At 42.0% G+C, this 19,158-nt stretch overlaps 1 long non-coding RNA gene across 1 annotated transcript in view; it reads right to left on the bottom strand.

The window, feature by feature from the left end:
* The window catches only part of LOC103346706 (uncharacterized), a 115,368-nt gene that overhangs the window by 15,841 nt on the left and 80,369 nt on the right, over window positions 1–19,158 (bottom strand). The window lies entirely within an intron of this gene.

Raw genomic sequence — 19,158 nt, 5'->3', positions numbered from 1 at the left:
AAAAGTTTTCCATCTGCTGGTTCACTCCCAGACAGCCGCCATGAGCCAGGAGCCAGGAGCTTCTTCCAGGTATCCCACATGGGTTCAGGTGCCAAAGTACTCTGTCCATCTTCTACTGCTTTCCTGGGCCACAGCAGAGAACTGGATTGGGTGTGCAGCAGCCAGGACTCGGACTGGTATCTATATGGTATGCCAGCACTGCAGGCAGCAGCTTTACCTGCTAAGCCACAGTGCTGGCCCCCAATTTTGATATTTTGATTTATATAAACCTGAAGATAGTTTGCACTACAAGAACCAGACTGGGTGACTAGGGCATAATATGCAGTATCACTCTTGCATTCTCTGTGGGAAATGCAGGTGTCCCTTCTGTGTCCTGCACCTCTAGGACTGTGCCTTTTGGTGCTAGAATTCCTGGAGAAACTCATACGCACTGGTGGGATCTGAAGGCCCCAGTGTGAATTCCTCCAATTCAGGCCAGCACCTGCCAGTCCACAATCTCTAACATAACTCATAATCTCTTGTGAGACCTACATAAAAACTCTTGGGCATTCTGTAGCACTCTGACTGGGACTTTTGGTTTCTTAAGTTCCAGCAATACCTGTTATCCCCCATAATGCCTAGAGAAGGACCTAACAGCATGACACTAATCCAGGCCTGGATCTTCTAGGGCACAAAACCTAGTATAACTTGAAACCACAATGTGGGAGCTGCATAAGTAGCCCTCTGATTCCTGTAGTTCTGGTACTGTGCGGTGTTAGTTATAGTCCCAGACTGACATGAGTCCCACCTCAAGGAATCTGGTGAGAATCTTGCAACTCAGAGTCTGTGACTGTCCCATAAGTCTCAGGGACAAGTGTACTTGTCTCCCATGGCCTGGGAAAGGTTCTATCTGCTAATCCATGCTGCTAATTCTGGCTCGTACCTGCTAGTACATATTGAGACTTGAGTAGGGTAACATTGAATCTTACAGTCTTACATTGAGCCATATTCCAGAGTCACCTGTGTCCATCTGGTGAAAACTGGAGAAGATACCACCTGCATTCAAGTGTTCTACATCCATACTTGCCAGTGCTCATAATCCAGCATAACCTGTGCATGAAAGATGAGACCTGGGGAAGAACAGTACTGCATCCTGAAAGATTGGGACTGAAACTCTTGGTTCTAAAGGTCTCAGAACACAAGTGTCTTCCCTATGGGATTGGGGAAGATCCTTTGTGCCTTCCGGTAGTTCAGGTTCATGGGTGCCCATGCAGAAATCTCAGCACTATGTTGTGGGACCTAGTAAAATAAACAACTCTTGCTTCCCTTCAGGTCCAGAACTGTGATAATTTGTACTCTATCCCCCAGAGTTAGTTACCTGAAACTGTCATCTGAGACCAAGAAAAGACCCTACTACTTGCCTTCTAATGTTCCAGACACCTACCTCTCAGAGCACAATCACCAATAGAACTGTATTTACTCTGTGAGGATTGGGAAATTTCTCCTTCATATTCCCTAGTGCTGGCACTAGGATTTTTGTGCTACGAACATGAGCATCAACAATGCCCATACAAAAGAAACTGTGGATGGTCATAGGGACATACACAGAATGAGGTAACAAGTACTGGTGCCAAAAGCCCCAGCAGCACTCAGGCCTGCCCAAAAGGAAAAAAAGGACAACCTCCTCTCCGCCCACAGTACCAGGAATGTGGCTACTTCCATCCCATACCCCAAAGTGACTGACATCAACTCCCCACGATCTGCAGAAATTCACCATTGGAAACACACATACACTTCAAAGTTATATTACTACCTCCATGAACTTCTGCAGGCTAGACAATTATGGCATTCATAGACACTGCTGATATTCAAAACAACGTAAGAAATCATTCAGAGGTTTCATTTCTGAGCTCACTAGAAACAAGGCCAAAGCAACAACCAAATTACACCTGCATTCAATCTAAACAAAATTATTTTCCAATGAGAGTTACTCCACAAAGATCAAGTGTTATATAAGATGCACAGATAGCAACATGAGGACAGAGGAAATACTGAATGGACAAGGAAGCATGAAACCTCCAATGGAGCACACAATAGTTTTCCAGAAAGAGATCATGATTTTAAGAGAATCTATGAAATACCTGAAAAACAATTCAAAACAGTGATCCTAAGGAAACTCAATGAGATGCAAGAGCACATTGACAGTTAAAATAAATGAGAAAAACAATGCACACCGTCAATAAGAAAAACAACACAAATCAAGAAATCACTGGGGGCTGGCACTGTGGCAGAGTGAGTAAGTTGTTGCCTGTAATGCTGGAATCACATGTGGGTGCAAGTTTGATTCCCAGCAGCCCTACTTCCTATCCAGAAAACTAGTAATTAAGCAAATACTCATGTTACAGTAATACCCGAAGGAAAAGTAGGAAAGGGGCACCCATCTGGGTGCCAGCTCGAGTTCTGGCTGCTCCACTTCCAATCCAGCTCTCTGCTATGGCCTGGGAAAGCACTAGAAGATGGACCCCTGCATCCACGGAGGAAGCTCCTGGCTTCTGGGTTGGAGGGGCCCAGCCTTGGCTGTTTTTGGAGAGTGAACCAAGAGATTAAAGGTGACACACACCTCTCCCCCCTCCCTTTGCCTCTGCCTCTCTGTAACTCTGCCATTCAAATACATACATAAAGGGCTGATGCCATGGCTCACTTGGTTAATCCTCCACCTGTGGTGCTAGTATCCCATATGGGCACCAGGTTCTAGTCCCAGTTTCTCCTCTTCCAGTCCAGCTCTCTGCCGTGGCCTGGGAAGGCAGTGGAGGATGGCTCAGGTGCTTGGGCCCCTGAACCCACATGTGAGACCAGGAGGACGCACCTGGCTCCTAGCTTTAGATTGGCGTACCACCATCCATGGTGGCCATTTGGGGGGTGAACCAACGGAAGGAAGACTTTCTTTCTGTCTCTCTCTCTCACTTGTCTAACTCTATCTGTCAAATAACTAACTTAACTAACTAAAAACAAATACATACATAAATCTTTAAAAAAAACTGTTGAGAAATATATTATGATAAAATTGTCAACTTAAGGATAAGGAGAATATCCATAAGACAGAGAAAAGTCTCAAGTTACACACACAAGAAAACAACTGGACACACAGCAGATGTCTCAGCAGATGTCATAGAGACCAGAAGAGAAAAAGATGAAAAAAAATCAAATACTTGAAAGAAAATATTTCCAACCAGGTCTATTACATCCAGTGAAACAATGCTTTGGAAGTGAAAGAGAAAGTTTTTCCCAGAGGAGAAAACCCTTAAAAAATTCACCACTGGACCAGTACTACAAGAAATCCTAAATGGACTCCTACATTAGAAATAACCATCATGAAAACATACAAGAGAACTAAATTCACTAATAGATATACAAAATAAGAAAAAGAGGATTCAACCTTATAAAACAAGACTACCAATATACTAAATAATAAAAATAATAGAGGCAGAAATTGAGAAATAAAGCAATCACTAATCAATTGAAAAAATGGCAGGACTTTCTTTTTTAAACTTTTTTTTTGGACAGGCAGAGTGGACAGTGAGAGAGAGAGATAGAGAGAAAGGTCTTCCTTTGCCATTGGTTTACCCCCCAGTGGCCGCTGCGGCCGGCGCGCTGTGGCCAGTGCACCGCGCTGATCCAAAGCCAGGAGCCAGGTGCCTCTCCTGGTCTCCCATGCGGGTACAGGGCCCAAGCACCTAGACCATCCTCCACTGCACTCCCGGGCCACAGCAGAGAGCTGTCCTGGAAGAGGGGCAAACGGGACAGAATCCAGTGCCCCGACCGGGACTAGAACCCGGTATGACGGCGTCGCAGGCGGAGGATTAGCCTATTGAGCTGCTGCGCTGGCCAGGACTTACTTTTTATCTATCAATATTTAGCTTGAATATTAATGATTTAAATTCTACAGTAAAAAGAAAAAGTTTGGTCAAGTAACTTTTTAAAAAGTATGACCCAACTTTATATTCCTACAAGAAACTTACTTCACAGGTAAAGTTACACAAAGACAGAAACTGACTAATGAGAAAAAGATTTACGATACAAGTAGAAAACACAAACTGTAACAGTATACTCATATCATAGTATACTCATATCAGACAAAGGACTTTACATCAATATCTGTAAAACAGATACAAAGGACATTATATATTGACAAGAGACCCAATTCAGCAAGAAGACACAACAGTCTTAAAAATGCATACACCTAACACAGTAACATCCAAATATATCAAGCAAATATTATTTTAACAAAAGAAACAGACTCCACTACAGCACAGTGGGGGACTTTAATTGTTAACAATGGACAGAATATCTCGGCAGAACATCAATGAAGATCCAAAAGAGTTAAAACATACCATACAGCCAAGATCCTAATGATCCTATTAAATTGTTGCACATTCTTCTCACCAAATCATGGAACACTTTCCAGGACAGACCATATATTAGACAAATCTAGTATCAATAAAGTTTAAAAACTGAAATCATACCATGACTGTTCTCTAACAAGGCAGGAAAAAAACTGGAAATCAACAAAAATGAAAGAAAATATACAAATATATGGAAATTGAACAACATACTCCTAAATGTCCCACGGGTCACTGAAGAAATTCAAAAGCAAATCCAAAGGACAAGAGCAGAAGTAAATCAAATTGAAACTTTTTTTTTTGACAGGCAGAGTGGACAGTGAGAGAGAGAGACAGAGAGAAAGGTCTGCCTTTGCCGTTGGTTCACCCTCCAATGGCCGCCGCGGCCAGCGCACTGCGGCCGGCGCACCGCGCTGATCCAAAGCCAGGAGCCAGGAGCCAGGTGCTTTTCCTGGTCTCCCATGGGGTGCAGGGCCCAAGCACCTGGGCCATCCTCCACTGCACTCCCTGGCCACAGCAGAGAGCTGGCCTGGAAGAGGGGCAACCGGGACAGAATCCGGCGCCCCGACCAGGACTAGAACCCGGTGTGCCGGCGCCGCAAGGCGGAGGATTAGCCTAGTGAGCCGCGGCACCGGCCCAAATTGAAACTTTTTAAAAATATAAAATAAACAAGAAAATAAAAAATTGTTTTAAAAATTAAATAAGAAAACTTTAAAATTGACAACGCAAAAGGGAGAAAAAATACAATGGATGCCACAGGAATACAAATGTTGGCAAGGAAGTGAACTGTCCAAGTATATTGTAACAAATTAGAAATCTTGAAGAAATGCATAAACTGGATTCACACTCCCTATCAAGAATAAATCAAGCCGGCGCCGCGGCTCACTAGGCTAATCCTCTGCCTTGCGGCACTGGTACACTGGGTTCTAATCCCATTTGGGGTGCCGGATTCTGTCCCGGTTGCCCCTCTTCCAGGTCAGCTCTCTGCTGTGGCCAGGGAGTGCAGTGGAGGATGGCCCAAATGCTTGGGCCCTGCACCCCAGTGGAGACCAGGAGTACCTGGCTCCTGCCATCAGATCAGCGCGGTGCGCCGGCCGCAGTGCGCCGGTCGCAGTGGCCACTGGAGGGTGAACCAACGGCAAAGGAAGACCTTTCTCTCTGTCTCTCTCTCTCTCACTCTCCACTCTGCCTACTAAAAAAAATAAATAAATCAAATACACAGTATACCTAAACAGACCAACAACAAGTAATGATTTTCAAGCAGTAATTAAAATCCTCCCATCAAATAAAAGTCTAGGACTTGATGGCTTTACAAATGAATTACACAAAACATTTAATGAGGAACCAATTCCATCAAACACAGAATCTTCTGTACAGCAAAGAAAACCTAATAGAGTGCAGAGACAACCAATAGAGAGGGAAAAAACATTTGCAAGCTACTAACCCAACAAAGGATTAAAATTCAGATTATATCAGGAACTCAACAAACTCAACAGCAAGCATCCAATCCAGTTAAAAAATGGGCAAGGAACCATAAAAGACGGGTCTCAAAAGAAAAAAAATGCAAAATGACATATATATGACCCTATTAGTAGTCATCAGAGAAATGCAATCTGAGAGAACTGGATAGAGTTCTTGTCTTCCAACTTTGGCCTAGCCCTTCCATAATGTTTGCAGGCTCTGGGGGTGAGGCCAACAGATGAAAACATCTTTCTCTATCTCACACTGCCATTCTAATAAATTAGAATTTAAAGGCATCAATACATTGTATTTGGCATGGCAATTAAAGACATCATTTTGGTGCCAGCATCCAGTTACAGAGTATCTAGGATCAATACCTGGGCATGAATTCAAATCCAGGTTCCTGCTTATGCATACCCTGGGAAACAACAGAGGATGGCTCAGATATTTGGGCCTTTGCCACTCAAGTGGAGTGATCCAGCCAATGGGAAATTTGTTTTCTTGTCATTCAAAGAAACATAATGAACAATGCTCAAGTAAGTGAATAAATAATTCCACTGGGGCCAAGGTAGCTTGTTTGGGACTGTGCTGGGGCAGCTTTGACATTCGGGGTGCTGGCTGCACATACTCAGGGAGGAATGCCTCTCAGCCTCAGTAGCTCTTTTTATTCTTAATTGTACACCATCCATTGAAATAAAGAGGCTCCTGCTGCAGTGTGGTGTTTGACATGCTCTGGACGCCCACTGCAGTAGAAAAAGGGACAGTTTATATTCACCCTCTGTGCAAACATGGAGCCATCTGTTTGTACTTTCCAGACAAATTTGACAGGATCTTGAAGCAGTTCGGTGACAGCTGCCAGCTGCCAACTCTGTTGCCCAGTGATTTGTAGACTACTTCCTGTCAGGAACACAGCAAGGTTGCCCTTCTCAATGTGTCCCTGTCCAGGCTTTGAGCAGGCTCTGTGACTCCATCCTCAGCAAGGTGTGTACCTCTGTGTGGACTTCCCCGGTGTCTGAGATACGGCACTTCACCATCTGAGACAGGTGCAGAGGAGCAGGTACTTTCTTAACCATGTCCTGGTGGTGCCTGGCAGCAAGTGAGGGGCAGCCAGCATCATCTGGTGCATCCAGACTCACCATCCCACAACACACAAGACTCTGCATCACCCAGGTGGAGGTACAAATGTCTGAAATGATCCCATGAGACCATGTTACTTTTATGCTGCTGCCAGCAACACTCAGCACACAACCTTGAGTACAGGCCTTCCCTTAAGAAGCCTCACGGTCTCACTGGGAGTCTGTTGGGGGACACAGAAAGCAGTGATAAACCAATGGGTGAACCCACGCACTCCATTAGCAATGGCAGTCCACAAGTCTACCAGGGACTACTCTAATTCCCATACAGCAAACAACAGAGAAATTTTCCACAGGTAAACTTTAAGCCTTTTTGACATGCTCGTACATTTATAACATGAAATATACCTCAACACGTCTACTAACAGTAACTGAATTCAACAACATTGTAGAATACATGATATTGTGCATGGAAAAATCTACACACGCCACCAAAAAATGGTTCAAGATGAAAAACCAATTCAGTAAAGTTACAGGTTATGAAATTGATATACAAAAACAGTAGCTTTTTTATATTCTAATAACCAATTTGCCAAAAATGAAATCTAAAAATGAATCCCATACACAATAGGGACAAAAATAAAACATTTAGGAATAAATGTAACCAATTAAGTGAAAGATATCTACAATGAAAATTCTAAAATGTTAAGAAATAAATCATCAAGGAAGCCCAAAATGGAAAAATGTAACTTGCTCACGGATTGGAAGAATTAGTATAATTAAAATACCTGTAAAGCAACCTACAAATTGCATGAAATTACTATCAAACACCAATGACATGTTTTACAGAATGAGAAGATAATCCTAAATTCCATAAGAAATCACAAAATATCAAGAATAGCCAAAATGATCCTGAGCAAAATAAAAAAATCAACTTGGAGGCGTCAGAATACCTGACTTCAAAGCTTACTACAAAGCTATAGCAATCAAAGCAGCATGATAGTGGAAATTAATTAATTAATTAATTAATCCAAACAGGTAAAGCCAATTGATTTTTCATGAAACTGCTTAGACTATACACTGAAAAAAAGTATAATCTATTCAATCAGTGGTGCTGCCAAAATTGGATTCACATATGCAGAACTGAGTATTACAGAACTATAAAAAATGAAATCCTGTTATTATCATCAATATCATTGCAACTGGAGGATTTCATGCTCAGTGAAATTACCCTGACACTGAAAGACGAATATTAGATGTTCTCCTTTATACATGGGAGCTAAAATTTTCTTTTAAAAAAATCAGACAACAACAAAAGAAAAACAGAAAAGAAATTAATGCCTGGGTGTATCAGTATTGCTGCAAATATACTTTTGTCAAACTTTCTTTTATATCATTGTCAAATTGTTAAGAATTATATGCTACTATAATTTTAATAATTCATGATCATTTTAAAATTTACTGTATTATGACTGTAGTAGACATTTTTATAGAAACCTGTGATTTACTAAATATAAATCTCGTGTGTACAACTTTTGGATTATAGCAGTTCTTCCCCCCATACCTGCCCTCAAACCCACAAACCATCCCAACTCCTATTCCTTCTTCCAACCCATTCTTCATTAAGATTCAGTTTTAATTATCTTTATATACAGAATATCAACTCTCTACTAAGTAAAGATTTCAACAGACTGCACCCACACAGACACACAAAGTTTACAGTACTGTTTGAAGACTAGTTTTACCGTTAATTCTCATAGTACAACACATTAAGCACAGAGGTCCTACATGGGGAGCAAGTGCACAGTGATACCTGTTGTTGATTTAACAACTGACGCTCTTATATTTGATGTCAGTGATCACCCTAGGCTCTGGGTCATGAGCTGCCAAGCTATGGAAGCCTCTGGAGTCCACAAATTCCAACATTATTTAGACAAGGCCATAATCAAAGTGGAAGTTATCTCCTCCTTTCAGAGAAAAGGTACTGACCTCTTTGATGGCCCTTTCTTTCCCCCTGGGATCTCATTCTCAGAGATCTTTTATGTGAGAGATTTTTTTGCCATAGTTTCTTGGCTTTTCATGCCTAAAATGCTCTCATTGGCTTTTTAGCCAGATCCGAATGCCTTAAGGGCTGGTTTCGAGGCTAGAGTGCTGTTTAGGGTATTTGTCATTCTATGAGTCTGCTGTGTGGCCTGCTTCCCATGTTGGATCATTCTCTCCTTTTTAATTCTATCTATTGTTTTTAGCAGACACTTGGTCTTATTTATGTGATCCCTTTGACACTTAATGCCATCTAACTAAAGTGATCAGTTTAAGTTCATAACTGATCATAAAGATAGGACTTTTTTTGTTTGATTATTCTTATTGCCCTTGCCTATATTCTTCCTTACTAGCCGAACTCTTTATTGAGTGGACTATAAAGCTCTTATGAGGTAAATTAAAAAATACACTATTTCAAAAATAATAAAAGATTTAAAAAGAATGACAAACCCTCAATTTTTAAATTTTTCATTTGTTAAAAATAGTGTACAAATTGAAATGTCTCTGTAGTGATTCTCAAAAACCAATAAAATCTCAAATATGAAAAAATCTTATCTTGTATTCATTGTATTGCTCTGATGCAAAACAACTGCATTCAACTGCAATACAATTACTATTCAATTTCACATACACATGAGAACATACTACCATTTTTCTTAATTAAAGGAAACAATCTAAAATAAATATCTGTCACCAACTTAAAACACAACATAGTAGCCTTTCGACTGAACATGACAAGAAAGAACAGTTCAGGTTATGTTTTTGCTTGTATTAATTAACCATTTTCAAATACCATAATATTAGTTGTGACATTAATCATTTAAAACACCTTAACTTTATACACCAAGTAACATGTTGGTATTTTTACTTAAATGCTATCAACAAGAGTTGTACATATTTATGGGCTAGTGTGACATTTCAAAACTCATATAAAATTTGTACTGAGCAAGTCTACATTTATCTTTTGCATTATTTTATGGACAGAGCCTTGAGCTCCTTTATTTCATTTTCTTTTTTTTTTACATTTTTTTAACTTTTATTTAATGAATATAAATTTCCAAAGTACGACTTATGGATTACAATGGCTTCCCCCACATACCGTCCCTCCCACCCACAACCCTCCCCTTTCCCACTCCCTCTCCCCTACCATTCACATCAAGATTCATTTTCGATTATCTTAATATACAGAAGATCAGCTTAGTATACATTAAGTAAGGATTTCAACAGTTTGCTCCCACACAGAAACATAAAGTGAAAAATAATAGATGATTTTTTTTAAATGATGATGAAGTCATATCAGACCTATTGTCATGTTTAATCCCAGTGAGAGTCAAGTTGGGAATTGATAATTTCTTTTTTTTTTTTTACAGAAGATCAGTTTAGTATGCATTAAGTAAAGATTTCAACAGTTTGCACCCCCATAGAAACACAAAGTGAAATATATTGTTTGAGTACTCGTTATAGCATTAAATCTCAATGCACAGCACATTAAGAACAGAGATCCTACATGAGAAGTGCACAGTGACTCCTGTTGTTGACTTTACCAATTGACACTCCTGTCTATGGCATCAGTAATCTCCCTATGCTCCAGTCATGAGTTTCCAAGGCTATGGAAGCCCTCTGAGTTCTCTGACTCTTATCTTGTTTAGACAAGGTCATAGTCAAAGTGGAGGTTCTCTCCTCCCTTCAGAGAAAGGTACCTCCTTCTTTGAAGACCTGTTCTTTCCACTGGGATCTCACTCACAGAGATCTTTTGCCAGAGTGTCTTGGCTTTCCATGCCTGAAATACTCTCATGGGCTTTTCAGCCAGATCCGAATGCCTTTAGGGCTGATTCTGAGGCCAGAGTGCTATTTAGGACATCCGCCATTCTATGAGTCTGCTGAGTATCTCACTTCCCATGTTGGATCACTCTCCCCTTTATTTATTCTATCGGTTAGTGTTAGCAGGTACTAGACTTGTTTATGTGCTCCCTTTGACTCTTAGTCCTTTCATTATAATCAATTGTGAACTGAAATTGATCACTTGGACTAGTGAGATGGCATTGGTACATGCCACCTTGATGGGATTGAATTGGAATCCCCTGGTATGTTTCTAACTCCACCATTTGGGGCAAGTCAGCTTGAGCATGTCCCAAATTATACATCTCTTCCCTCTCTTATTCCCACTCTTATGTTTAACAGGGATCACATTTCAGTTAATTTTCAACACTTAAGAATAACTGTGTACTAATTACAGAATTAAACCAGTCATATTAAGTAGAACAGACAAAAAAACTACTAAGAGGGATAATGTATTAAGTTGTTCATTAACAGTCAGGGCTATGCTGATCAAGGCACCATTTCCCATAGTGTCCATTTCACTTCAGGAGGTTTCCTTTTTGGTGTTGAGTCAGTTGTCACCGATTAGGGAGAACATATGGTATTTGTCCCTTTGGGACTGGCTTATTTCACTCAGCATGATGTGTTCCAGATTCCTCCATTTTGTTGCAAATGACTGGATTTCGTTGTTTCTTACTGCGGTATAGTATTCTAAAGAGTACATATCCCATAATTTCTTTATCCAGTCTACCGTTGATGGGCATTTAGGTCGGTTCCAGGTCCTAGCTATTGTGAATTGTGCTGCAATAAACATTAGGGTACAGACCGCTTTTTTGTTTGCCAATTTAAATTCCTTTGGGTAAATTCCAAGGAGTGGAATGGCTGGGTCGAACGGTAGGGTTATCTTCAGGTTTCGGAGGAATCTCCAGACTGACTTCCATAGTGGCTTGACCAGTTTACATTCCCACCAACAGTGGGTTAGTGTCCCTTTTTCCCCACATCCTCGCCAGCATCTGTTGTTGGTAGTTACGGAATTGTAGCGTCTCTGGAGAGTACTCACGTGAATTCCGTGAGTTCTCTCCCCCACCGTCTCTTTTTTCACAGTCTCAGTTCAGTAGCACCACAAATTTACTAGGTCCTAATCTCCTGTTAATTCACCCTGCCCAGAGTCAGGTTTTTCTGCTAGGCTCAGGGCCGGTGCAGACCTGAGGTCGCTCTGCTTATGACGTATGTCCAAGATGGCGCCTGCTCTTTGTCTTGCTCGCCCTTGAGAGGTGAGCGGAGAGAGAGAAACCCATGTCCGTACCAGTCACCTTTTTTTTTTCTCTCTCTCTCTCTCTCTTCCAGTTAGCCTGGTGAACTTTCCCCCCCTGGGGGTCGTTCCCTCTAGTCTCCTCTCTCCGCTTGCCTGCCAGTGTCTCGGGCTATTGAGGTTCGGCTCACCTCGCGTTCCAGCACTGGTGTGTTGAGTCTGCCGCTGGTGTCCCAAACTGTGGGCTCCCACGCTCTCCACGCAGGTCCGCTGTGAATCACGCGTTCCAGAAGAGTTTCTTCTGCTGTTTCCTCCCCTACTCTTCCTTGAACCTGCAGTATCTCCACTTTTATTAAACTATCTCTCCCCGGACTATCAGTGTGCTCCCTTCCTATTCCGCCATCTTGCCTCCTCTCCCCCTTTATTTCATTTTCTAATAACAGATATAACAGATCATTGTAAGCTACACACATCCCATTGTGTGATTCTAGGAAATTACTCAGTAATCTACTGCTCCTGGGATAATCATCCGTATCCATTTTTTTTTTTTTGACAGGCAGAGTGGAGAGTGAGAGAAAGAAACAGAGAGAAAGGTCTTCCTTTGCCGTTGGTTCACCCTCCAATGGCCGCCATGGCCAGTGCGCTGTGGCCGGCGCACCGTGCTGATCCGATGGCAGGAGCCAGGTAGTTATCCTGGTCTCCCATGGGGTACAGGGCCCAAGCACCTGGGCCATCCTCCACTGCACTCCCGGGCCACAGCAGAGAGCTGGCCTGGAAGAGGGGCAACCGGGACAGAATCCGGCACCCTGACTGGGACTAGAACCCTGTGTGCCGGCGCCGCAAGGCAGAGGATTAGCCTAGTGAGCCGCGGCGCCGGCCCGTATCCACTTTTACACCTAGTTTTAATATTGCAGTTGGTTTCAAAAGCAAAACACAGAGAATCAAAAAGGGGGAGGGAGGAAGAGAGAGAGAGCGAGCAAGAGAGAGAGAACGACACCACCCATCTAGTAGTTCATTACCCAAATGCCCACAATACTCAGGGCTGATCTGATCCAGGCTGAAGCTGGGAGTTGGTCTCCAATGTGATAGCAAGAATCCAACTACTTAAGCCATCACTGGCTGCCACTGGTATCCTGAGCATTGTCTTTCCCACTATGCCAAATGTCTACCCTTCAAAAAACTTTCTGACATACCCTCATATAGCCCTGGCTTCCAGAGGAGGAGGACAGTCCCCTGTCTTGACTCCATCACTACATGGTTTCCTACTCCCAAATCACCACACATGCCAAGCTCCTGCTCAACTCCAGCCACAGCATCTGGTTTAATGAATCTAACTGAAGATACTGGGAACCCTGGCCCACCAGGGTTACCAAACATGCAGTCACTGGACATAAAGGCCCACATCTGAGGCAGAAGCAACCTGGATAACCACATGTCCAAAACTGAAACTGCATCATTGTTACACCACATATTAAAATCAACTCAAAATGAATAAAAGTACACACAGAAGATCTGAACACTTACAACTTATAAAATAGAAAATTCCTTGACATTAGCCTCAAGAGTGGTTGCTTATGCATTAACAACTAAAGCACAGAGAGCAAAAGCAAATATAAGGAAATGAAACTACAACAAAAAGCAGTAAAGCAAAGATCAATGAAATGAAAAGGCAAACCAAAGAATAGGAGAAATTATTAGCAAACCAGATGTGTGATCAAGGGAGTAATACAAGAATACCACTAAGAAACAAAGAATACAATTAAAAAACGACAAAGGACTGAATCAATATTTTCCAACAAAGACATACACTGTACCCAGTGCGTATGTGAAAAAGTTATGAACATTGCTATCATCAGCAAAATGAAAATCAGGATGACAATGGTTATTATCTCACATCTGTTAAATGGCTACTATTAAAAAGTTAAAAGATAACAAGCATTGGGCAAAATGTAGATAAAACAGAACACACAGTATTGGAGGGAATGTAAATTGCACCATTCACTATGAAAAGCAATATGGAAGTTCCTCAAATGAAATTAAAAAAGGAATAACCTTTATTGGCCATGAATCCAAAAGAAAATCACCATCTCAAAGAACTGTCTCTACCCCCCCCCATTCACTTCAGCATCATTCACAATTCCACGATATGGAAATAACCCAAATGTTTGCTGATGGATGCATAAGGAAAAATGGGATACACACACAGTGGCATCCTCACCAAACCTTCAAAAGAAAGAAAACACTACTACTTGTCACAAGATGGATCCAAAAGTATGGAACTATAGGACATTACAGTGAGTGAAACAAGACACAGAAATAAGAAATACTACATGAGCACACTTACATGTGGAATATACAAAAGTCAAACTAACACAGTCAGAGAGCAGGATGGTGTTTGTGATGCACTGGGAGCATGAAAATGAAGAGATGTTAGGCAAATGATACAAATATATGGTTATGGTGCTGGAGCTGGGGTGTAAAAGCTTGGGCCTCCACCTGGACTGCCAGCATCCCATATGGGAAACCGACTGAGTCCCAGCTGCTGCAGTTCCCATTCACCTCCCTGCTAATGTGCCTGGGAAAGCACTAGAAGATGACCCCACAACTTGGGCCCCTGTGCCAAAGTGGGAGACCTGGGGCCCAGGCCTGCCACTGAGGACATTTGAGGAGTGAAATAATGCATGAGATGAGATATCCCTCATCCTCTCTCTCACTTTCTCTGTCTCTGTCTTACTCTCCTTCTCTCTTTCTTGCCTTTCTATTTTGTTATTTGACAGGTAGAGTTATAGACAGTGAGAAAGAGAGACAGAGAGAAAGGTCTTCCTTCCATTGGTTCACTCCCCAAATGGCCCCTACAGCAGGCGACACACCGATCCAAAGCCAGGAGCCAGGTGCTTCCTCCTGGTCTCCCATGCAGGTGTAGGGGCCCAAGCACTTGGGCCATCCTCCACTGCCCTCCCAGGCCACAGCAGAGAGCTGGAACCAAAGAGGATCAACCGGGACTAGAACCCTGCACTTATATGGGATGCCGGCATCCCGGGCAGAGGATTAACCAAGTGAGCCATGGTGCCAGCCCCTGCCTTTCAAATAAATCATAAAAAAATCAAATTTACAATTATGAGGTGAGGTTCTGAAAATCTAATATATACCCCGGGTAACCAGTTCACCCTATATTCTGTACTTGTAATTTCCTAGGTCAGTATTCTTAAAAAACACTATAAAATGATAGGAGTATAAGTGAGAGGGCAAGTGCAGTAGGAAGGATTATTATGCTGCTAAAGATGTATTTATGGAATGCATAAAATATGTGCACCTTAAATAAAAGCTTTCTGGGAAAATACATAAATAAAATGAGATAAGTTTAAAAAACACTATAAGAGTGATAAATTTGTTAAGTAGCTTCATTGTACTAATCCTTTCTTAGTATACTGTAAGTAGCAGGAGAGTCCAAAGGTTTGTGTGAAAATGCAATATAAAGATCAGACTCATATAGAAACACATATTGCATGCCTTGAATATATACAATTTTTGTTTCTTAGTTGTACTGTAATAAGGCTGGAAAAATAAAACATGCAAAAAAGGTTCCTATACTTAAATGCAAATAAAAATTAAGGAACTTAGGTTAATATTGTGGGGTTTTGGTAGGCTTCATGGGACAGAAATGATTTTTAAAACATTCATGGTTGGGGCTGGCACTGTGGCATAGCAGGCAAAGCCACCAAATGCAGTGCTGGCATCCCATATGGGCACCGGTTCAAGTCTCAGCTGTTCCACTTATGATCCAGCTCTCTTCTATGGCTTGAGAAAGCAGTAAAGGTTGGCCCAAGTCCTTGGGCCCCTGCACCTGTGTGGGAGACCTGGAAGAAGCTCCTGGATCCTGGCTTCGGATCACCACAGTTCTGGTCATTGTGGCCAACTGGGGAGTGACCCAGCAGATGAAAGACCTCTTTCTCTCTCTGCCTCTCCTTCTCTCTCTGTGTAACTTGACTTTCAAATAAATAAATCTTAAGAAAAACATTCATGAACTTTACCAAACTAAATTTCCAGCAGTTTATATCTTGAAAATAAAGATTTGGGAATTCTGTCAAGAGAATATTCAAGACAACATCCAAGTAACACATTACACTGTCATCTCACCTCCCTCAAACTGAAAATTCAGAAATAGAAAATGAAGGGAAGTGTATCTGAAGGAGACCAGGAAAGTGAAAAGAGAAATGAGAATTATAAATTCCTACATGCTATTCTCCTACTGATGGGTGTACATCCCTATGTGCATATAACATAGTCACATATTACAGGCAGGTTGAGAATTTGCCCAATTACGCTATGGAACTGAAAATGCAGGGCCTGCTTCATCAGTATGTGACCAGTGACACTGCAACCGGACCCAACTCAAGAGAGTACACTCCCTGCTGTCCAAATTCCTACTGGATTTCACTTGAATGTGTGCTTCGTAAATGAAGTCTGATAGGAAGATGGGGCAAGTGCTGGGGCTTGGAGCCAGAGGGCACACGCACAGTGTGATCTTTCACTGACTCACTGGGACAGGTCTTGGTCACAGTCCTCAGGTTCACTGCCCTAAAAAGCCTTGCATTTCCCATCATTGGTGACCACTATGGCCCTTGGTTCAAAGCAATAGTTGGATATGGGCACATTATGTTTAGAGAGCACACATTTGGGGAGGCACCATGGTGGATTCTCACCTAAACTCAATCTAAATTCCTAGGCTTTCCATATTTAAATGCATGACAATTTTTAAACAACAAAATCTGCATTTTCAGTTCCTACTAGGAGCTACATATTGTTTAGTTAGTTCTGTCAAGGTTAGAATTACACTTTCTTACAATTTTCACAATGACATTCTTTCAGTCTATTTTATAATCACAAGAAAGGAAGGAGGAAGGAGGGCAGGATGCTGGGGGGAGGGGGAGAAAGGTTAGAAGTATCACTACACTCCTCAATCTGTGTATATGAAACACATGATATCTGTTCACCTTTACATAAATAAAAATTATTTTAAAAAGGAATTTAGCTGTGAAAACTGCAAGATGAAATATACAAACCAAATGGAGATACCATGTGTTTAAGTTGAAGAATAAATCAAAACATGACAATACTAAAATATTAAACCAGGATGCTCACAGCAGTATGGTAGGGCCTTCCCTGTGGAATGAGCTGCAGCACAGGTCTACAGCATCTTAGTCACCAGGGGTGGAGCCTCTGCCAGGGTCAGAGGTGCTCCCTCTGGACTCGCTTCACTGGATCAATAGGTGGTGATGTCTTCATTAATCAGGTTGCTTTAGAACCCATTTTCATAAATGGCAGGACCCCAGTAGATAGATATCATGAAGTGTTTCTCTGGAAAACTGTGGGTCCCAAAACATTTATCATGGTATCCCTATGTACCTCGAAAATTTAGGGGTCTGCCAAGATTTACTCAAATTCTACCTACACAGAGCAGAGGGCTATACCCATGAACATTAGTCTACCACAAGAATATTCCTTGGGGACAGCACTGTGGCATAGCAGGAAAAGCTTCTGCTTGCAGTGCTGGCATCTCATAACAGTGTGGTTTGAGTCCCCACTGCTCCACTTCTGATCCAGCTCTGTGATGTGGCCTAGGAAAGTGGAAGATGGCCCAAGTGCTTGGGTCCCTGCACCCATGTGAGAGACCCAGAAGAAGCTCTGGGCTCCTGGCTACATATCAGCTCAGCTCCGGCCATCGTGGCCCTATGGGGAGTGAACCAGCAGATAGAAGACCTCTCTCTTTCTCTCTCTCTGCCCCTGCCTCTCTGTATCTCTGCCTTTCAAATAGTTAAATAAATCTTTAAAAAAATCTTTCTTTCCCCATTTGACACTCACATGTCATCTTCCAAAGTAATCAGGTTGGAAAATCAAGCAAGGTATTCATTAGTATAGGAGGGGTTACCAATCACATAGAGCTCAGTGTTTGTTGAAGCAGCAATTTTAAATTTAACATCATATGTAAGAAAATGTTTACAAAGTTTAAATGTCTTTGAAAGCAGCACTCTGGAAACTACACATATACCAGTTCACTGAAGGATTTCCTGGACTCCATGCCTGTTCTCTCACCACAGCACTTCAGTAGAAAACTTTACAATATTTGCAATATGGAATTGCAAGTCACAGTTTTAGTTTTCCCATTCATAATTACTGAGGCCTACATAACTCACAAACAAAATTTTATAAAGGTGAAACAAAGACATTGTTTGTAGCAAACTCTCCATCTAGTTTTCCCCCATAGATCTGACTTTAGTTAAACAGAGGGAAAGCATCTTACGATGTTTGGCATAAACCACTCTAATTTTGGAATCTCCCCAGAAAGTTTCTATATTTGAACTTCTTATTAGTAGTACACTAGAAATTGCTAGCCTAGGATTTTTGTGGGAGATGCTCAAGTTTTATGGTGGTCACAGGAGCAGAGGTGTGGAAAATGTGACAGAATTCAGACATAAAAGCAAAAAGCAAATAATCACATGTTCATGTGGCTTTGAGAAGGGTGTAGGGACCAGCCAGCCTTTGAGATGCCTGGTGATTGTTATCAGAGAACATCTGTGGATTGGGAGCATGAGAAAACAACAGAACAGGCCGGCGCCGTGGCTCAATAGGCTAATCCTCCACCTTGCGGCGCCGGCACACCGGGTTCTAGTCCCAGTCAGGGCGCCGGATTCTGTCCCGGTTGCCCCTCTTCCAGGCCAGCTCTCTGCTATGGCCAGGGAGTGCAGTGGAGGATGGCCCAGGTGCTTGGGCCCTGCACCCCATGGGAGACCAGGAAAAGCACCTGGCTCCTGGCTCCTGCCATCGGATCAGCGCGGTGCGCCGGCTGCAGCGGCGGCCATTGGAGGGTGAACCAACGGCAAAGGAAGACCTTTCTCTCTCTGTCTCTCTCTCTCACTGTCCACTCTGCCTGTCAAAAAAATAAAAAAAAATAAAAAAAATAAAAATAAAAAAAATAAAAAAAAAAGAAAGAAAACAACAGAACAGATTTTTCTTGGCTTGTTGTGTGTGAGGGAAAAGAATTATGGAATCACCGAACCAAGCTCTAAAATAGCCAAAACGAGAAAACCATGGGCAATATAAACAGGTCTAGCTAATGAGGCGAGAAAAATCCAAG

The sequence above is a fragment of the Oryctolagus cuniculus genome, chromosome 19 (assembly GCF_964237555.1).
Source record: "Oryctolagus cuniculus chromosome 19, mOryCun1.1, whole genome shotgun sequence".
In the NCBI taxonomy this organism is placed as follows: Eukaryota; Metazoa; Chordata; class Mammalia; order Lagomorpha; family Leporidae; genus Oryctolagus; species Oryctolagus cuniculus.
This window is presented reverse-complemented; position numbering and strand designations above follow the sequence as displayed.